Genomic DNA, 17,740 nt, shown 5'->3' with positions numbered 1-17,740 from the left:
GCCCTCCTCTCCTCCAAGTCCTGCTCCCACATAGGCCTCCCCTGCCCTCCGTCTCCTCTTAAGTCCTGCTCCCGCATAGGCCTCCCCTGCCCTCCTCTCCTGAGTCCTGCTCCCACGTAGGCCTCCCTGCCCTCCTCTCCTGAGTCCTGCTCCCACGAAGGCCTCCCTGCCCTCCTCTCCTCTGCTCTCCTGTAGGCCTCCCCTGCCCTCCTCTCCTCTGCTCTCCTGTAGGCCTCCCCTGCCCTCCTCTCCTCCAAGTCCTGCTCCCGCATAGGCCTCCCCTGCCCTCCTCTCCTGAGTCCTGCTCCCACGTAGGCCTCCCCGCCCTCCTCTCCTCTGCTCTTGTGTAGACCTCCCCTGCCCTCCTCTCCTCCGAATCCTGCTCCTGATAGGCCTCCCCGCCCTCCTCTCCTCTGAGTCCTGCTCCCACATAGGCCTCCCCTGCCCTCCGTCTCCTCTTAAGTCCTGCTCCCGCATATGTCTTCCTGCCCTCCTCTCCTGAGTCCTGCTCCCACGTAGGCCTCCCCGCCCTCCTCTCCTCTGCTCTCCTGTAGGCCTCTCCTGCCCTCCTCTCCTCTGCTCTCCTGTAGGCCTCTCCTGCCCTCCTCTCCTCTGCTCTTGCGTAGACCTCCCCTGCCCTCCTCTCCTCCGAATCCTGCTCCTGATAGGCCTCCCCACCCTCCTCTCCTCTGCTCTCCTGATAGGCCTCCCCGCCCTCCTCTCCTCTGCTCTCCTGATAGGCCTCCCCGCCCTCCTCTCCTCTGCTCTCCTGTAGGCCTCCCCTGCCCTCCTCTCCTCTGCTCCTCTCGTAGGCCTCCCCCCCTCTGCTGCAGCACTGTCTGCCCCTCCCTCCTGCATCACCCGCATGCCCCGGGGTGCTCTGGCCAGGGCACTGCCTCCCGGTGACCTCCCCCGCAGCCGGCTGTCCCGTCCCTTTCCCTGCTCTCAGAGCTGAACGCTGCCCCTTCCCTTCTCTGCGAGAGCTCTGTCGGCCTCACTGTCCTCCAGCAAGTGCCCTGGTAATGATTCCCTTGATCTAGCATTCTGGAAAGGCGAAGCTAGAGTCAGAAAGAGGATCCGTGACTGCCAGGGGCAAGGAGGCAGAGCCGCACAGAAAGGGCCCTTATGCAGAACTCAGGGGTGCGGACACACATCACTGTCCCTGACCAGACGCGGAACACATGCAAGGGCAGGCGAAAGTTAACGTCAGGTTGCCCACGATAGGTTACTGACACATCTAGTGCAGTCAGTCCAGGGAGGAGACTGGAAGCGCGTCACTTCAGCAGAAGCCTCTGCACCCAGGCCCTGGGGCACCCAGGAGTGTCCCCAAACGTGGTGGCGAGCAGCGAGGAAAGACAGTGACAGCCTGCACTCCTTAGCATTTCGGGGGTACGGGCAGGGGGGCAGGGGGCTGCGGAGACCCAAGTGCCATTTAATACTGGGACACTGGGCCAGGACGTAGCTCAGCGGCCCAGGCCTGCCTGGCAAGCGTGAGGCCTGGGTTCCGTTCCTGTACTAAAAGCAAAAGCAAGAACAGAAACATGACACTTTCTATGAAGTGCTGAGGCATCTGCATCCTCCATGGCACGACTCCTGGATCCACAGATAAGAAGCCACTAGGGGAGAAAACACCATCTGTATTCCAGACAGCAGATGGAACGTCCAGAGGGCAGAGTCTGCACAGAGCCCAGCTCTAAACCGGGCAGCTTCGTCACGGAAGCTCAGAAGATGCCCGTCCACGCGGTGCGGCTGGCAGGCCTGATCATGACGTCATGTTGGCTTCTGAAAGCCGAAGAGGGCAGGCGTCTTTCAGAAAGGACGGGCCCCGAGAATATCCCAGCCGGATACTGGGCTTCTTCATTCTGCGATTCCCAGCCCAGTCATCAAAGCTATCTGTTACGCTTCCTTCTTCCAAGCCAGCAGCCCCGGGAGGGCATGGCCAGCGGGTCTCTCCCTCTCCACACACACACATCACCACTACCAGCCACATGTGGGAGTCAGTGGACCTGGGGAGTCTACATGCAATCGGGCCTTGGGGCCAGATCAGACCCTGGGCGGGTCTCCTCCCTCCACTCCCTGCTTCCTGGCCCCGGCCAGGAGCCAGGCACCTCCACAGCACCCTTCCTCCCGCCAGGACATCTGCATGCGTGGAGGGACCCAGAAAGTCCCGGAAGCAGCTCTAGCACTGAAACTCTTGACTAAAATTTCAAGATGCACCACAGATGAAGGGTTTGCCAGATGCCAACTGTGACAGGAGTTGGCAGGGACCTACAGTTGCCCGTGGGAAGAGCTGGGCAGCTGGTGGCATTTGAAAGCAGGACTACGCGTTACAGCGAGTACACTCCAGCTCCCGTCAGGACACAACATGGAATCCGGTGGCTGTGCCAGCTCTCAGTAAGTGAATTAAGCTGTGACAAGAGTCAGGGTCTTACCATCTCCCTGAGACACAAAAGTGCACTACACGGAAAGGAGCGATGAACAGCACACCTTGCCTCATGCGGGGGTGAGGGGCCAGGGCCCAGCACCACAGACTAGTGCCCAAAAGCGCACGTGTTGGCCGAGGCATGGAGACCCTGTGAGATGGCTGTCACCACAGAGAGCGTTTATGCCTGGTGACACCAGGCTCGAGACAGGACGACGCAAAGTGGAAGCACCCTGCTGGAAGCAACTTAGCACCAGGTGCAGACCCTTCTCCTCCCGACTGCCTGCTGCTCTTAATCGGTAGCAAACTTCTGCCACACCAGTTAAAACACCAATTCCAACGGGGAGCTGGAGGCTGATAAAGTGAGGCTGAATTTTAATTTCCTCTTGCTACGTGGGAGTGAAACGGCTTCGGAGACGGCAGCGCACGCGGATCCCCGGGTGTGCTCTGCGCAGGGGTCTGTCTGATTTCCAGCACTTCACTCGGGGCAGTGGCTGAGGAGGACAGCCTGGCCACTGGGAGGAGGGTTCCGGTTCTGAAGCACAGGGCGCCTCCTCTCCCCACGTGGCTTCTCTCTGCTGAGGAAGGGGACCGGGCCCCTCGGCACCTGCTCTTAGGCATGGCCGGAGGCTGCGGGCATAGGCTTCGGGCCAGTGAGACTCGGGGAGTTCTGCCTGGCGGTCTGACCAGAGAGGGTACTCTCAGGACTTGACCTTGGGATTTGTGGGACAATGTTTAGAGGTGAAAGACCGCCAAGTCGCCACCCCTTTGCCGTTTGTGAAGCCACTCATGAGAACCTGTCTCAGGGCACTACTGTCCAGGCTGGAAAAGCCAGGGCCTGAGAGCTGTGGAGCTGTGCAGGCTTGCGGGAGAGGTGCCGACACTGACCTCCATTCCCACCTGAGCAGATGAAGAGGAAGTCGCAGTGTGTGCAAGGCTCACAGGGAGGGGCCAGCACCCTGCCCAGGCCAGGGCTGGACGTCACTTCTTATCTGTGTCGTCGTCCCCGTGACGCCAAAATCACAGGGCTCATGGACTTGATGCAGTGTGTCAAAGATCCAAAACTTATTTGCCTTGGACTAAATTTTCAGAAAGAAATGCTTCCAGGGGTACACCAGCACCCTGTTCCAGGGCGCCCACTAATGAGTGGGACTGTGTCCCCACAGCACCCACCAGAAGGCCCTGCAGACAGCGAGGGAAGGCCAGGTCACTACTAAGACATTCCTGGCGTCTGTGGGAGTCCATCCCCGGGGCGGGTGAGCACAGGCGTCCCTTGCTCCCCCTTGCTACCTGCTCTTCCCTGGTAGGGCTCTGGGACCCCCAGCCTTCCCCGGCTGGGAGCCCATCGGGCCGTGGGTCCACAGCCTGTCTGCATCAGCCCTGGCCACTGCCCACCGTGCAGGCAGGGCTTACGGTGAGGGTCAGGGTCAGAAGACCTGATTCCTGGAGCTGCGGAGAAATGCTGCGACAGTGCGTTGTCTCAGCCACGCAAGGTGTTGCTCGGGGGCCACTGCCTCTGAGCCCTCGTGCTGCTCCCAGAGGCTCCACAGCCCGAGTGCGGCTCCTCCCACACCTCCAGAGCCGGCCTCACGGCCCTTGTCCGGCTGCCTGCGTGCCGGTGTGTGGCGGCTCCTTCCTCCACAGCCTGGGTGCTGTCCCACTGCCACGCTGCACGCCACTGCCTGATTCCCACAGTGGCCTGAGCACAGGTGGCCAGGTACTACCAGGGCCCTTTGGCCCGGTTCTCCGGCTCTCTACCTTGCCAGGTTAGTGGGTCGCGCCCTAACTTTAGCTGAGTTTTCTAAGCAACTGGCAGTGCTTGACAGGACGGGGCACCTCCTACCCCCAGGCCACGGCGCCCCGCGACCCTGCCACACAAGCTGCTCCGGCTTCCTTGACAGCAGCTATCTTGAGTGTGAGTGCGTTGAGCACACGTGTGCGTGTGTTTTGTGCATTCCCTGTAGGACTTGCTATCAAGAGTGACTGCAAGTAAAAAAAAAAAAATTTCCACGCTAGCGGCAACAAATCTGTTTTCAGATAGAACTTTAAGTGTATCTCTTCCACGAATTCATCTCTGCAGCCAAAATCAGGCTCCCACTCCCAAATTACACATTAACTAAGAAAATTGCCTTTTAACTGACTTTACTGGCCACTTCTCCCGAAGGTGTCCCTGGCCAGCCAGTCTTCCTGAGTGAAATGCCGCCCCGCAGCAACCAGAGAGCAAGAGAGAGTTGCACAACCCGGCAGGGCCAGCAGGCCTCCAGGGACGGGTCGGCAGCGCCGGCTCCAAGCCTGGGCAGTGCTGCTCACGCAGTATCAGTGGTCAGGGCAGTGCACACATTCCTGACAGCCGTGGCCCCCCGTGGCACCCAGATGGTGGTCAGAGGAGAGCTGGGTGTGAACACCATGGAGCAGTGCCTGATGCTACCATTTGGGAAGGCACTGTTGATGAAACACCTATCTTTACTAAGTGACACAACACACGAACAAGCAGTTCTGAGAGGGCTGGCCAGATAGCTCAGCAGACTAAAGCATTTGCTTCAGCAGAGCGCAGTGGCTGGGGTTTGATTCCCGGTGTGCCGTGCTGGCCCTGTCCCCAGGTGTGCTGAGACTGGGTGTGGTGGCGCGCGCCTATAATCCCGCACTTGGGAGAAAACAGGAGAATCACTATGAGTCCAGTTTATGTACTGAGACCCTATACACCCTGCCAATCCTGTCCTAAATTCATTTAAAAAAAAAAAAAAAGTTCTGAGTAACAGTGCTGGACTTAGACCGACACTGATTCTGCCAATCTAAGGGAAGGTACAGGGCTTGGGTGAGGGGACAAACCACAAATAGGCACTGCTCATCCACGGAGAAGAATATTGGCAGAACTCAGCCTCTTCTGGGACGCCGGCGTACACAGAATTTTCAGATACTGCTCACTCACGGCTTCCAAAGCAGACAACTGCTATCCATCATTTATAAGGATTTATCAGACCTTGCTATGTCTTCTTTTTTCTTCACCACAATCATAAAAGTAGCTATAACTTCTACAGTTTAAGCTGTAGCTCATGAACACATTGAAGTATGAAAGTCACACGCTTCCTCGATCCCCGAGAATGAAGCCGGTCCCCAGCCAACGCCTGGCCTTCCTCAGCACCAATCCTCTGAGTCCTCCTCAGGGTGAAGCACACATGCCTGGGGCAGACAGTGTGACCCCACATGCCACGCCCACCCAGGGCCACACACCTCACTTCTCCTCCCACGTCGGCACAGTTCCTGTTCCCAACCCCATGAGTATCAGACGTGAGCAGAAGCTCCGGAACCGTGCAGGGACCGAGGCACCTTCCCCGCCCCAGGCCCTTCACCCCGGCTTTGAACATGTCTGTAACCTAGGTGCGGGCCTTCGAAGACAGCAGGTCAGGCACCGCCTGCGCCATGCTGGGCAGGTCATCTGTGCCACCAACATGGCCATCACCCTGACCTCGGGTCTCCGTGTCCCTGTTGGTGGCCTCCACTGCAGAGAACGCCGCTGCACCCAGCCTCACTGGTGGGCCGTGACGCCACTTCTCCTGGGGCAGGCAGCGCCCAAGCCCTTGTCCTCTTTTACCTGTGGAGTTGCTCCTTTCTTGCTTCCTTATGCATGCACGCGCCTGTCACAATGACCTTACCAGCCCTGATCTTTTCTTTGGGCTATGACTGGCTACCCTGAGGCTCCAGCTGGCCCCAAGGGCGCTCTGGGATCACGGGACCTTGCACCACCACCAGCACATGCCTTAGCATTTTGTTTACTTCACTTTTGATCTCAACCTTCCTTTCTGGCCACACAAACCAAGCCTGAGGGTGTCCCAACAGGGCTGGTGCTGGCCACAGAGGTACCACACTGAGGCCAGGCTCTGAGGCTGGCCTGAACTTGAGGTGTTTCATTCAAAACATCCCCACTCGCACTACATTCACTATCTTTTTTCCAAGTTTTATTGATAAACAGATAGCAATGAGACAGTTTCAAATCAAATCGGAAGTACAGTTTCAACAAATAATACACTGCATATATTCTTCTTAGTGGTTAATTGCTGTACAAGAAGCGGACTTGTGATCCTATTTAAAAACACCATTAGAACAAATCATTCTATTCATTTATTCTACACTGTCGGAGGTCTTTTCCTCATGGGATGGGAGCCACAAAAGGATTCTGCCACAAAATTTAAATTTTTTTTTTTTAATGTATTTCATTCAGGGTCTCACTACACTGCTCCTCGTAGTGATCCTCCTGTCTCAGCCTCCCCAGTACTGGGATTACACGTACGCACCACCACGCCCAGTCTCCCTGCGCTTGCCTAAGCAGGCGCTTAGTCCACTGAGCTATCTCACTGGCCCAAAATTTACATTTTTACTTTTCAGCTACTTTGGATAACACGGTGGAAGCACAAGAAGAGTCCTAAGGGTGCAGGGACCCTGGGTCAGCAAGAAGGTGCATCTCCCAACCCCAGCAGAGGACTGGAGCCACAGTGCAAGCGAGCAAGGTGTGCAGGATGATGGGAAGGCGCAGGCAGGGCGCTCTGGCTGGCTACCATGGACGTGCTGCTAACACAGTTCCAGCCTTCACAAATTTGTATTGACTTTATCAACATTTCACTTGAAAAGTGGCTGCTGACCACTGAAACGACAGTGGTCCACACCACCCTTGCCGTCAAGCTGCAAGGCCCCGGTGCTTTCTGCCAGGAAACGGCAATGTTTGGAATTAGTGCCCCTCCTCCTGCGCTGAGAGGCAAGAGACCGTGTTCTCCCTTACCAGAGAGTAAGGCTTGGAGACTACCACACACCCTGGCCGGACTTCACGCGCTAGAAACCTGCGGCAAGCAGTGCGGCCAATGGATGACCCAGGCCCAGAGCCTGGAACACAAAGCAACTCCCGCAGGTCGAGGAGACAGGAACAGCTGGAAGCAGGGGCAGACATGGGACCCACCTGGCGCAGGCAGGGCGTGGGGGCGCAGCACCAGCACAGAAACCTGGGAGTCCTCCTCCGCATCCAGGCCACAGGAAGACGCGCCCCAAAGGCAGCTGGGTAAGAATGCTAGAGGCGCCGTGCGTTCCTTCAGCTGGCAGGGAGGAGGATGGAAGGGAGGGAGGGAGGGAGGGAGGAAGAGAGGGAGGGAGGGAGGGAGGGAGGGAGGCTGAGAGGGAGGGAGGGAGGGAGACTGAGAGGGAGGGAGGGAGGGAGGGAGACAGAGAGGGAGGGAGGGAGGGAGGGAGGGAGGGACCCACAATCCGCTGCAGGGCACGAGGAGAACATGGCTCTGGACCATGGTCCACTACCCCTCCCAAGCCTACACTCCCACTGCCCTCTTGGTGCCACGGGGCAAATGTGGCCCCTGCGGTGGCACAGAAGACACTCACCCCCCACATGGGGGAGGCGCTCCATCCACAAGCCCCTGGATCCCTCCAGAAGGCCCAAGGGCATAGCAAGCACTGTGGCTCCAGCTCCTGTCAGCAGGGGTGAAGGCGAGGGGTGAAGGCCTCGGAGGCAACCAAGGGACAGGAGGCCGCCCCCCACCCGGAAGTAGGAGCTTCACTTAGGGACCTCATTTCCTCTTCGACAGATCACAGCAGGGAAGCCTGCAAGGGGGGTGGACGAGTGGCCTCAGCAGACACCAACGGTGGCACCAGGCTGGCGGCACGTGGCTGTGACGCCCACCGGTGAGGCAGCAGCTGACCTCTGCGGTCGTCCTCCCCAGAAGCCAAGTGATCAGGTGACAGACACACTGGGGACTGCACAGGGACCCGGCGAGAACGCCCGACCCACATCGCTCTCAGCTCTGGACTGCGGCCAGTGCCAGGGTGAAGTCAGGGGAAGCTGTGGCCAGGCCGAGGGTCCGCGCTGCCCTGCAGGGCTGCTGCGAACCTGGTACTGTTCAGCAGTCCCAGGAAGGGGGCAGGATGGGAAGAGACGCAGCGGCGGCTTTCGCGGTGCTAAGGACACAGGCGTCTCGGGTGGGGGCAGGGCCACGGGCATGTCTGGCTCGGCCCTGTGGGTGTCTCTGTGCAGCTGAGTATTCTGTGCCTGTCGACGTAACCAGGAGTCTGACAGGAGGCAGAGGCCACGTGGTGGGTGGGGGAGCCGGGTCAGGTTTTAGCGGGCACATTTATTGGTCATGCAAGGACATCACTGGGTGGCTGCAGCCCCACGCCACCAAGGGCTGAGGCCCAGCATGGACTGCAGCCACGTTCACTTGAGTTCTAGTGAAAAATAGCTCTTGTTGTGGAAAGGAGCAAACCCCACTGACAGGACTGCAATCTCCAGAGATGCCAGTGCAGACGGTGGGCACTGCCCCCCGAGGGGGCTGCTGGCTCCACCGAGCCTGTTGAGTCCAGGTGTGCCCACGCGCACGGCTCACTGCAATCCCCGCAGCCCAGGGCTGGGCTCTGCCAACACAGAATGGGGAGCACTAGGGTGGGCGTGCCAGGGACCTGCTCAGGATGCCGCAGCCCAACAGCGGACAAGCTGAGAGGTGGTGCAGGGTGTGCCCAGGAACAGGCAGGGTGCAGGGTCCCCAGCTGGCACCAGCCTTGACCCTTTGGAGCAAGAGCAGAGCTTAAATACTGCAACCCACACCAGCGTGGGCACCCCTGCTCAGGCACGTGCTGCTGGGGCCTTCGCGCAGTGTTCTTACGCCAGTGCGCGTGGTTCTTATTTTATGTTCTTGTGATCAGCATCAGTTATGGCGTAGGTTACTGAAGGCTAGAACCACATAGAAAAGCACAAGGGCGCAGTGAGGCGCCTGGGGAGCGCACAGGGCAGCCTGGAAAGCGGCCGCGCCCCACGCCCAGCTGATTTCTACCCTCCTTTCCACACTTTCCAACTGCTACACGAGTGTGGAAATCTCCCACATCCCAAACTGTTGGCCACTGTGACGAGAGGAAGTGACCTGACCTTTTACACTTTTTCTTTATAAGAACTGCTTAGTTTATGTTTTGGAGGAAAGCGCAGACTCGTGAGTCCTTGCAAAGCTGTGGCCGAGGCCTCCTCCAAGGGCTGCATCCCCCGTGCCCGAGCTCACAGGCTCTGTCTGACACCCTGGAAGCCGGGACATGGGAGCTCCAGTCTCAGGACACCTGGGCTGGGCCCAGTTGTGGTCACATGTACTCCTGCCCCCGGCAAAACCCAACTCTGCTCCATCTCCACAACTTTCTCATTTTGAGATTTTACATGAACAGAGCCATCCACTATGTCACCTTCTAAAATGCACCATTACGCTGTCTTAAAGCAAAAAGGAGAGACTGCATCACAGAACAGAAAGATGCACCGCATGATTCTGACTCTCTAAAATCGGCTGCGTCTGCTTTCGGGCCCAGCGGAGGGTCTAGTGCGGCACGCGCCCTGTGGGTGCCGGCAAAGCAGGAGTGCTCCGCTGCCGCAGGCCGCGTGGCGCAAAGCCAGGCCTGGGGAGGTTCAGGAGTCGAGAGCCCACTGGCTTCTGGGTCGCTGTGCTGCCAAGCCCAGGCAAGGAGGGGTGAGGAAGCCAGCAAAGGCACCCGGGGTCCGTCCTTCTCCTCAGAGTCGGCAGCTGGCCTCCTGCGCTGCAGCTGTGGCTTGGCGCCTGTGTGCGCAACAAGGCCATCTTCTTAGTGCAGTCTCCCCTCTCTGCAGCGTTGCCCTTCCATGTCGCTAAGATCCTTCCCGGTGTCTGATCAGCGTTTGCACCGCGCACCTTTTGCAGTCCTTCTTTCAGCCCGTGCACACATTTCTATGGTGGGTAAGAGAGAGAAGGCCCTCCCAGTAACGGTCCCTGGGGCGGCACGTGGGACTCACCCAGGGGCACAGAAGGCTCGGCAGGAGAGGCCAGGCACAGGCCTGGCACTGTACAGTTCAGAGCCCTTGATCAGTAACCTGTCTAGAACCTGCTTCTAACTTGGGAATCACAAATTCCCGGCTCAGTAGTTTTGTTTCCATAACAAATAACTGATCAAGGTTTCCTCACATCATCCATCCTCTTTAGGTTTCCATTCCCGAGCGCTGACAACCACATCCTACATGCATGGCCCATCCTGCTGTGGCAGGGCCAGGCCCAGCAGGGTCAGCTGCAAAACAGCAGGGTGTGCACGGCACGTCTGATCCGGAGCTCCACTACAACATGATGGGCCTCGAGCACCAGGACCAGTGACCAAGGGTTCAGAGCCTGAGGGCCGCGGGTCTGGTTAGGAAGGGACACGTGACAAAGGCTGTCTGTCAGGGCCTCCGTAGAAAGCAGAGCAGGTGTGCACTTTCTGCTTCCAGTAGTTATAAAGATCTCCCATCCCTCAGGCCCTGCAGTGACCCCGGTCACCGCCCCGCTGGGAAAGAGTAGGCTCAATTAAAACCCCTCACAGGGAGCAGCAGAACGCTGTCCTCTGCATGTGACACTAGGACGGGGGCTCGCTCTCTGCCCCAGCAGGACCCATGGCTAGAGCCAGCAGCCCCACAGCAGCAAGGCGGGAGGGACCAACCGTGGCCAGCGTCGCCGGCGTGTTGCCAAGCACTACACAGCCACCGCTTCCTGTCGCTCAGCCCACCGGATCACACTTTGTTGTGTAAGGCAGATCTCTGCTGAGGGTTCCCTTCCTGCCAGGGTCAAAGATGAGACTCTCCCACAAGCAGTAATTAGAGTGGAATTTTTAATTTAATTGGGTAGTCGGATTCCGGAGGCCAGTTCTTGCTACGCTGTTTGCATGAGGTTGAACTCCCAGGCAGCCCCAGCACCAAGCATGACCCTCCGCCCTCTCCGCCCAGTGCTAGAGTAACAGGCGTGGATTTCAGTCTCAGGAATCAGCTGATGCGTGAACAGGCAGACTCTCCAGGGGAGGCCTTCAGAGTCCAGGGTCCTGGGGGCGGGGGCTGCTGTAACAATGCCCGATGCCTGGGCTCCTCCCCCTGGCTGGGGTGCAAGTGACCCCGGTGTGCAGAGGCAGGGCTGACTCCGGGAGGGTGCTGACTTGCCACAGGGCACTCATGTTCCTCAGATCTCAGCAGCAAGGAGCTGAACCTCCAGAGCCTGTGAGCCCCGAACCCTCCCTTCCTTATAATGCAGACAGCCTCAAGTGCTGTGTTACAGTAACAAACAGTGGATTTAAACTCTGGATAAGTCCACTCCTCTGTCAATTAGGGCTGATACGGAGATCTGCGTCCATGAGGCCAAGGAAGCAACTGGCAACACTGCTCTGGGGCTTGACCTCTCGTCTCCTCCTTGCTCAGCGGTGCAAAGCCACTGCTTCCTCAGCGCAGCCCAGAGGACGCAGACTGCTGCTGGCTCACACATCTAGGCTGTCGCTCTAGCAGCCACGGGTCTGTGGCGACACCCAGGGCCAGTGTTCCCAGCTGTCCGGCCTTGTCACTTACGCCAGCCAGTAGTCCTGACCGCCCGACTCATTAGGACCTCTCCTCAGAAAAACTGCCACAGCTTTCTACAGAGAAGACTCTGCTACTGCCCTTCACGTTCTTGTCCCCAGAAGGGACCACGGCCAATGCCCAAGCACAGGCCGGAATGCAGCGAAGGCTGTGGGTATGTGCAAGAACTCCGTGAAAATCAGGGGTCATCTCCCTCTCCCCAGGGTTCCCACCCAGCAAAGGAGGCTGCGTGCAGCAGGGAGGGTCCCAGTGGGGGCCAAGAATAAAGGGTGGAAATGCACCCCCAGGAAACAGGGCCTTGACACCCCACTCGGGCTCCTCTGCCATGCACCTCACACAACCACTTCCTTCCTGATGCCCAGGTACCGGCCTGGGTCACTGTGGAGGACACGAAAGCTGGAAATTGACCCTATGTGGGAGGGTAGGATGAGGCCTCACTGCCTAAAGCAGTCACACTGCCTCAGTCCTGAGAAAAGCACCCTTGCTGGTCAATGTCAGCTACCAGTCACTAGGCAACCTTGTGTCACGTGATACTAACTATGCAAAGGTATAAATATCCCTACTGTTGTCCAGAGGTCCTTTGCCAGTCAGGCTTGGTCCGCCACCTGACCTCGGCTACCATCTCGTCTTTATTTTCTAAATGCTCTCACCGTTTTCTCCTGGGGACCACCAAGAGGCCAAAGGACCCCTCCAGGTCACAGAGACCCCACTCACAGCCAGCACCCCACAGCCCTCCTGGCCACATTGCTTGCCTTTCTTGCTAGCAACTCAAAAGATCAGGCTGACCAGCTGTCACCCTTCCCATCGGCCTGGCGGAGACCACAAGCAGGCAGTACATGCCAGTCCCCACCACCCCTGCTTAGGTGCCTGGAGGCCTCCGGGACCCTTCGCCCCTCACTGCCCTGGGGTCTGCACACGGGCGGCCTCCACTCTGAGCCCAGAGAACCAGCTGGTTCTCTCAACTCTTCACCCTGCTGGCCTGGGCCTGGCACTGACCTTCACCCCCCAGTCCCCAGGCACAAAGCAGGCACCTTGAGGGAAAACGTCAGAACTATCTATTTTCATAGATACTGCAGCACATGGCCAAAAAACTGCCCAGAGTGTGGCTGCTGCACTCAACAAAGACCCGCACTGCCTGAGTGGGTGGCTCACGATTTTCTCAGACTTCTCTGTAACAAAGTATTTAATAATGAAACCCGGGCCTGGCACAGGTACCCAGGCAGCCCCAGGGTGATGTGCAAGTGGGCAGGGAGCCTGGGCATCTGGTGGGGCAGTTAAGGCCCAGATGGCTCCCAGGGCCTCAGAGGGGAGGCTGGTGGAGGTGGTGGCCCTGGGTGGCTCTTAGGTAAAGGAACTTTGGTGAAGCTGCCTCTGCCCCACTAAGTGCCCCCTGTGGCCTCCCCACCTCCCTCAGGTGGTCCTGTTGGACCCGGAGAGTGGCATCCAACTCAGTGGCTCTGAGCGCACAGCCGACGCCTCCGATGGCAGCCTGCGGGGCCTCTGAGGCCCGCGGACCCCGTCCCCACCAGGCCGCTGCCGCTCTCCCTGCCTAGGCCCATCCCCCACCTGCTCAGACTCCTCCACGCTTACCCTCAAAGTTGCCCTTGCAGAGTATGGGCTCAGAGCCTCTCACAGATATATGTGCAGTAAGCAGTCTGCACCCCCACCTGGCTACACCACATGCCTCGGAGGGAGCCAGGCACAGGGTGTGTGTATGCCTCTGTGAAGGACGGACTGCCTGAGGAGGCAGGGGGGTGTCGGCTTCCGACCAGCTATGGCTTTGGATGAGCTATGTATAGATCCTGCTGTGTGGATCTGAGGAGCTGCAACTTCTAGCTGATGTCCCCTGACATCTGACCAGGGATGCCGGGGACAATATTTACTAAGGACTAGGCTTGAAGAGGTTTCACTCCGGGGACTGGCTTTTTAAAAATGGAGTCACCAGGAGTTTGAGAAGGTCTCTGTTGTAACTCAGACTCCAGGACCGGAAAGGGGACACCACATGGTGTCTCTGACAGGATCTGGAAGACGGGCCATGAGGCCCTGAGCTAGAAGGGTACCTCAAAGCCAAGGGCAGGATGGGGACAGTGAGGGTCAGCACCGTAGCCCCGAGCCAGGACCCCTCTGTGATCACAACAGCAACACCCCGAGCAGACAGCGCATGGGCACATCTGCCAGCTGAGACTACGGACACCGAGCTGGAAGCGCTGGACACTTAAGCCCTCCCGGCACATCTTCTGTGTTCTGAACGCTGCACTCCCAAAGCACGTATCCGAAATGGAGAAGGTTCCAAACTTACAAAACAAACAAGCAAACCAAATATGGCCCAGGAGAAAGCACACCCACCAAATACCTTAGGAGTCACTTAGACCAAGCAAAAGGAACTCTAATTTACTATGCTGACATAGTAAATTCACAGCAGTCGTGACACCAAGGGGCTCCAAAGTCCAAAAATCTGCAGCCAAAAATAGTTCAAAATGATCTGTAAAGAATGGAAGAAAACGCTGGCTAGGGTCTGCTAGTCCTTGAAGATGACACGGTACCCTGACCTCAACTCTGCTCACCCCACAACCCGACACAGAGCGGTAGAGTAACTGGGCCCCGGGCAGCAGCTGAGAGCCAAATGGCCCAAACTATCTGTTAGGGCAAGAAATACTCTTGTGTGCTGAAGCTTCGGGGAACAGCACTTGCCCAGCACATGCGAGGCCCTGGGTTCTGTCCCACAAGAACCGAATACCACACAGACCCGCCCCTGTCCGTGTCTTTGGACACCAGTATCTGTCCCAGGACCCACACAAGCTTCATGATCGTCTGCACTCAACACACGCGAGCACACTTCTCACACAGGCAGGGTGAGCCCTCCAGAGACAGCTTCCTTAGCTTGCTTCCCTTCAGACGCGGATTCGCCCTCTCAGCATCACAGCGGGATCTCCCTCTGCTCGGCCCAGGTCAGGGCTCGGGGTGCTCCCTGACCTGACCTGATGTGGCAGGAGAGGCCCAGGACATGTCTGAGAACCACAGCCTGGCCCCTGGGTGACATTCGCCCTCCCACAGACCTCCTGTCCACCTACCCGACACACCCCCCAAGTGCTGCTGCAGGACAGGCCCAGGTCCGCCCCCAGCTCCTGGAAAGCACAGATTAAACCCCCTTCAACAAGTCAAACCACCACCTGAAAACTGGAGGTCTACCGTTGGCACACAGCTACAAGAAGTGACTGGTGAAGCACCAAACTCTGGGAAACGGTGACCTTTTCCCCGATGCCTCTACAGGTACAGAGCTGCAGGGACTCTCACAACTCATGCATCCAGCTCAGATCTCAGGGAGAACCAAGGTCCGCAGCATCGCGCGCGGTCTGGAAGGAAGCGGAAGTGTGCGTCAGTCTCGCTTCCTCGCTGGCTTCTCACGAACCGCCTGCACTGATTCACCTGGACACTTAAAAAGGAAACGTGTTTCTCCTCGGGTTAAAGGCGCCCCTGCCCCAGGAAGCGGAGCACAATGCACAAAATCGGGGGGCAGGCACTGTCTCCTGGCCGCGAGTGTCCCACACCTGCACACTGGGGCAGACGCTTCAGTCCTTGGCCAGCATTTCACGGGGACCGAAGTCCTCCGTGGACTCCTAAGCGAGCTCGCTGGCATTTTTAATTACATTTTAGACCCGGAGGGGATCGTCTGACAGTGCACTCAGACATCTATTAATTCATCCCCGGCGTGATTATGACCCAAAATGTTAAACACCCCACAGGAAAATCGAATTCTATTTTCGTCAAATAGGAAAGGATAATTCAACGAGGGCCATCATAAAAATGTTATAAGGCAAGTTCATAAATTGTGATTTAAAAATTAATCCCTCTTTATGCCTCCTCTGCCATTATCTTAAAAGCTGTTTTTTTAAAGTATACGATTTAATTCAAAGGAAAAAACAGTAAGAGAGCACAGTGATTAACTGTAAACCAGGAACATTACACCTAACCGACGCCAAGAACCCTCAGCCCCGGTAGGCGCTGCCGGGCGCGAGCCCCTTCGCCCCGAGCCCCTCGGGGGCGCACCGGGCAGCCACGCCGTCGGATGCCTCTGCACGGACACGTCCAGAGCCGACCCAGAGGGGAGCGGGCTTGCAGGACGTGGACGGCGTCGGGCTCGGGTCCTGCACACAGGGCGCTGTCGCCTACGCTGCGCTGGAAGGAGCGAAAGGAGCTAACCACGAGACACCTTCCGGATGTACGCTGACGCTCCCCTTCCAGAGCTGTGCTTTTCTCTGCGGTACTGGAAATCCGTCCAGGCGGAGTGAGCTACATCCCCAGCCCTTTCTATTTTTAATTTTGAGACAGGGTCACCTAAATTGCCAGGTAGGATCTGACCCGGGCGCTCCCGCCTCACCTTCCCTTGGCGCCGAGCGCACCGCGTATGCACGGCTCACCGGGCTGTGCTCACGACGTTCCGTCTCAGGGACTGTTACGAGCTGCCCATCATTGTGGTGCAATGCCTGAAGTTGCGGCTCTGGGTTTCAGAGGTAGCTGGGCCGGGGCAAGGCACACCACCGAGGCGTCAGCATTGGAAGGAGCAAGGCCCATAGTGGCAGGCAGGGAAGCAAACCGGAAGAGGAAGGGCCAGGCCCCCCCCCCCGCCTGCTGCCTGTGACGTCACTTCCTCCCTCGAGGCCCGCCCCTCTGCCTCCCTGGGACCAAGCCTTTGGCACACGGCCTTTACCCTGCAAACCTTCATGGGTTGGTTCAGGGTTTACTGTAAGAAGCTTCACAGCTGGGTCTTTAAAATTCCCAAGTGCAACAGGTTTTTCACATCTCACCCCTGTGAAGGCGAGTATAGGAGAAACGCTCAGGCAGCAACTGGGAACCAGAGGGACCTGTCCGAATCAGGTCCCAATTACAAACCATCATCTCCACCCTTCAGAAAGTGCTTTATGCAAAAGACCTCAGCCTGCAGGAAAAAACTGCAAAAGCACAGAGTCACACAGAGGAAAGATAGCCTTGAAAGGACTGACCCCAGGACTTTGTGCACAGCAGCTTCGGCTGACAGAATGCACGGCGGGGTCCGCGCTCATCTCTGAACACGGTTCTGCACCGACTCCATGCACTTCTCCAGGGGCAAAGAGGTGGGCCGGACACAGACACCTGGGGTCTCTTTCTGCACTCTGATTTGACAAAACTTTACCACTCCAAACCCAAAGACCGGGGGCCTGGCCTTAGCTAAGTTGTTTAAGTGGCTGCTTCCACAAAGCTGTCAGCCTCAGGTTGCTGTAGTTCGATCCCCACAACACTCCAGCCAGCCAAAGCACCCCTGAGGGCATTCAGAGCAAAAAAAAAAAAAAAAACAAAAAAAACCAAAGACCTCTGCAACCCTGGAATTTCCTTTATCTCTGCTGCACTATGACCTGGGACTTGCCAGGAGTCCACACTGTAGGCTGCAGGCATCACAAAGCCTGCGCTGCCCGGTCAGCTCTGCCGCCCGGGACGTCTGCTGCGTCCTCTGGGTGGTCCTGGGCTGCCCTGCCCCACCCAAGAGGATGACTCAGGTGTTCAATTCGTAGTCTGTAATAACACGCCTTGCTCCAGCAAGGCTGTAGGAGGCTTAGTAGGGGGCTGTGTACCTGGATCTGTAGCCAGCCAAGGAGGCATGCCTGGTGGGTGTGGTACTGCCGCACACCAGGCTGCACCCGCCTGAGCTGGGCCACCCTCGTTCTGCAGAGCTGGGGACCCACTCCCCGCCTCCTGCCCCACTCGCCTCCCCCTGCCCCACACCAGCGGTACCAGACCGGCAGCACGCCCAGGCTGATTATCCCTGTGGCTGCCCCTCAAGCTTCCCAGCAATGCTGGGAGACAATCATCCACCTTCCACTGCATGCGACTGTAGAGCCAGCAGGCTCGCTCTTCTTGCAGAAATCGCCAGGAAAGGGAACAAGCTGGCAAACAAAACCTGCTGCCGCCAGCTGCCTGGG

General features: G+C 57.9%; 1 protein-coding gene across 7 annotated transcripts in view; it reads right to left on the bottom strand.

Annotated features, from left to right (window-relative positions):
- The window catches only part of Nck2 (NCK adaptor protein 2), a 100,862-nt gene that overhangs the window by 24,155 nt on the left and 58,967 nt on the right, over window positions 1–17,740 (bottom strand). The window contains exon 1 of one of the 7 annotated variants that reach the window (XM_023717518.1): window positions 9,638–9,744. The exons of the other annotated variants lie outside the window; for them this stretch is intronic. The gene's annotated coding sequence lies outside the window, so the exon portion shown is untranslated. Of the gene's footprint in view, window positions 1–9,637; window positions 9,745–17,740 lie in introns of those variants that run through there. 7 annotated transcript variants of the gene reach the window in all.

Source organism: Octodon degus, unplaced genomic scaffold (genome assembly GCF_000260255.1).
Source record: "Octodon degus isolate 3935 unplaced genomic scaffold, OctDeg1.0 scaffold00052, whole genome shotgun sequence".
Taxonomy (NCBI): Eukaryota; Metazoa; Chordata; class Mammalia; order Rodentia; family Octodontidae; genus Octodon; species Octodon degus.
Note: the sequence above shows the minus strand (reverse complement) of the source record. Positions and strands in the feature narration are given on the sequence as shown.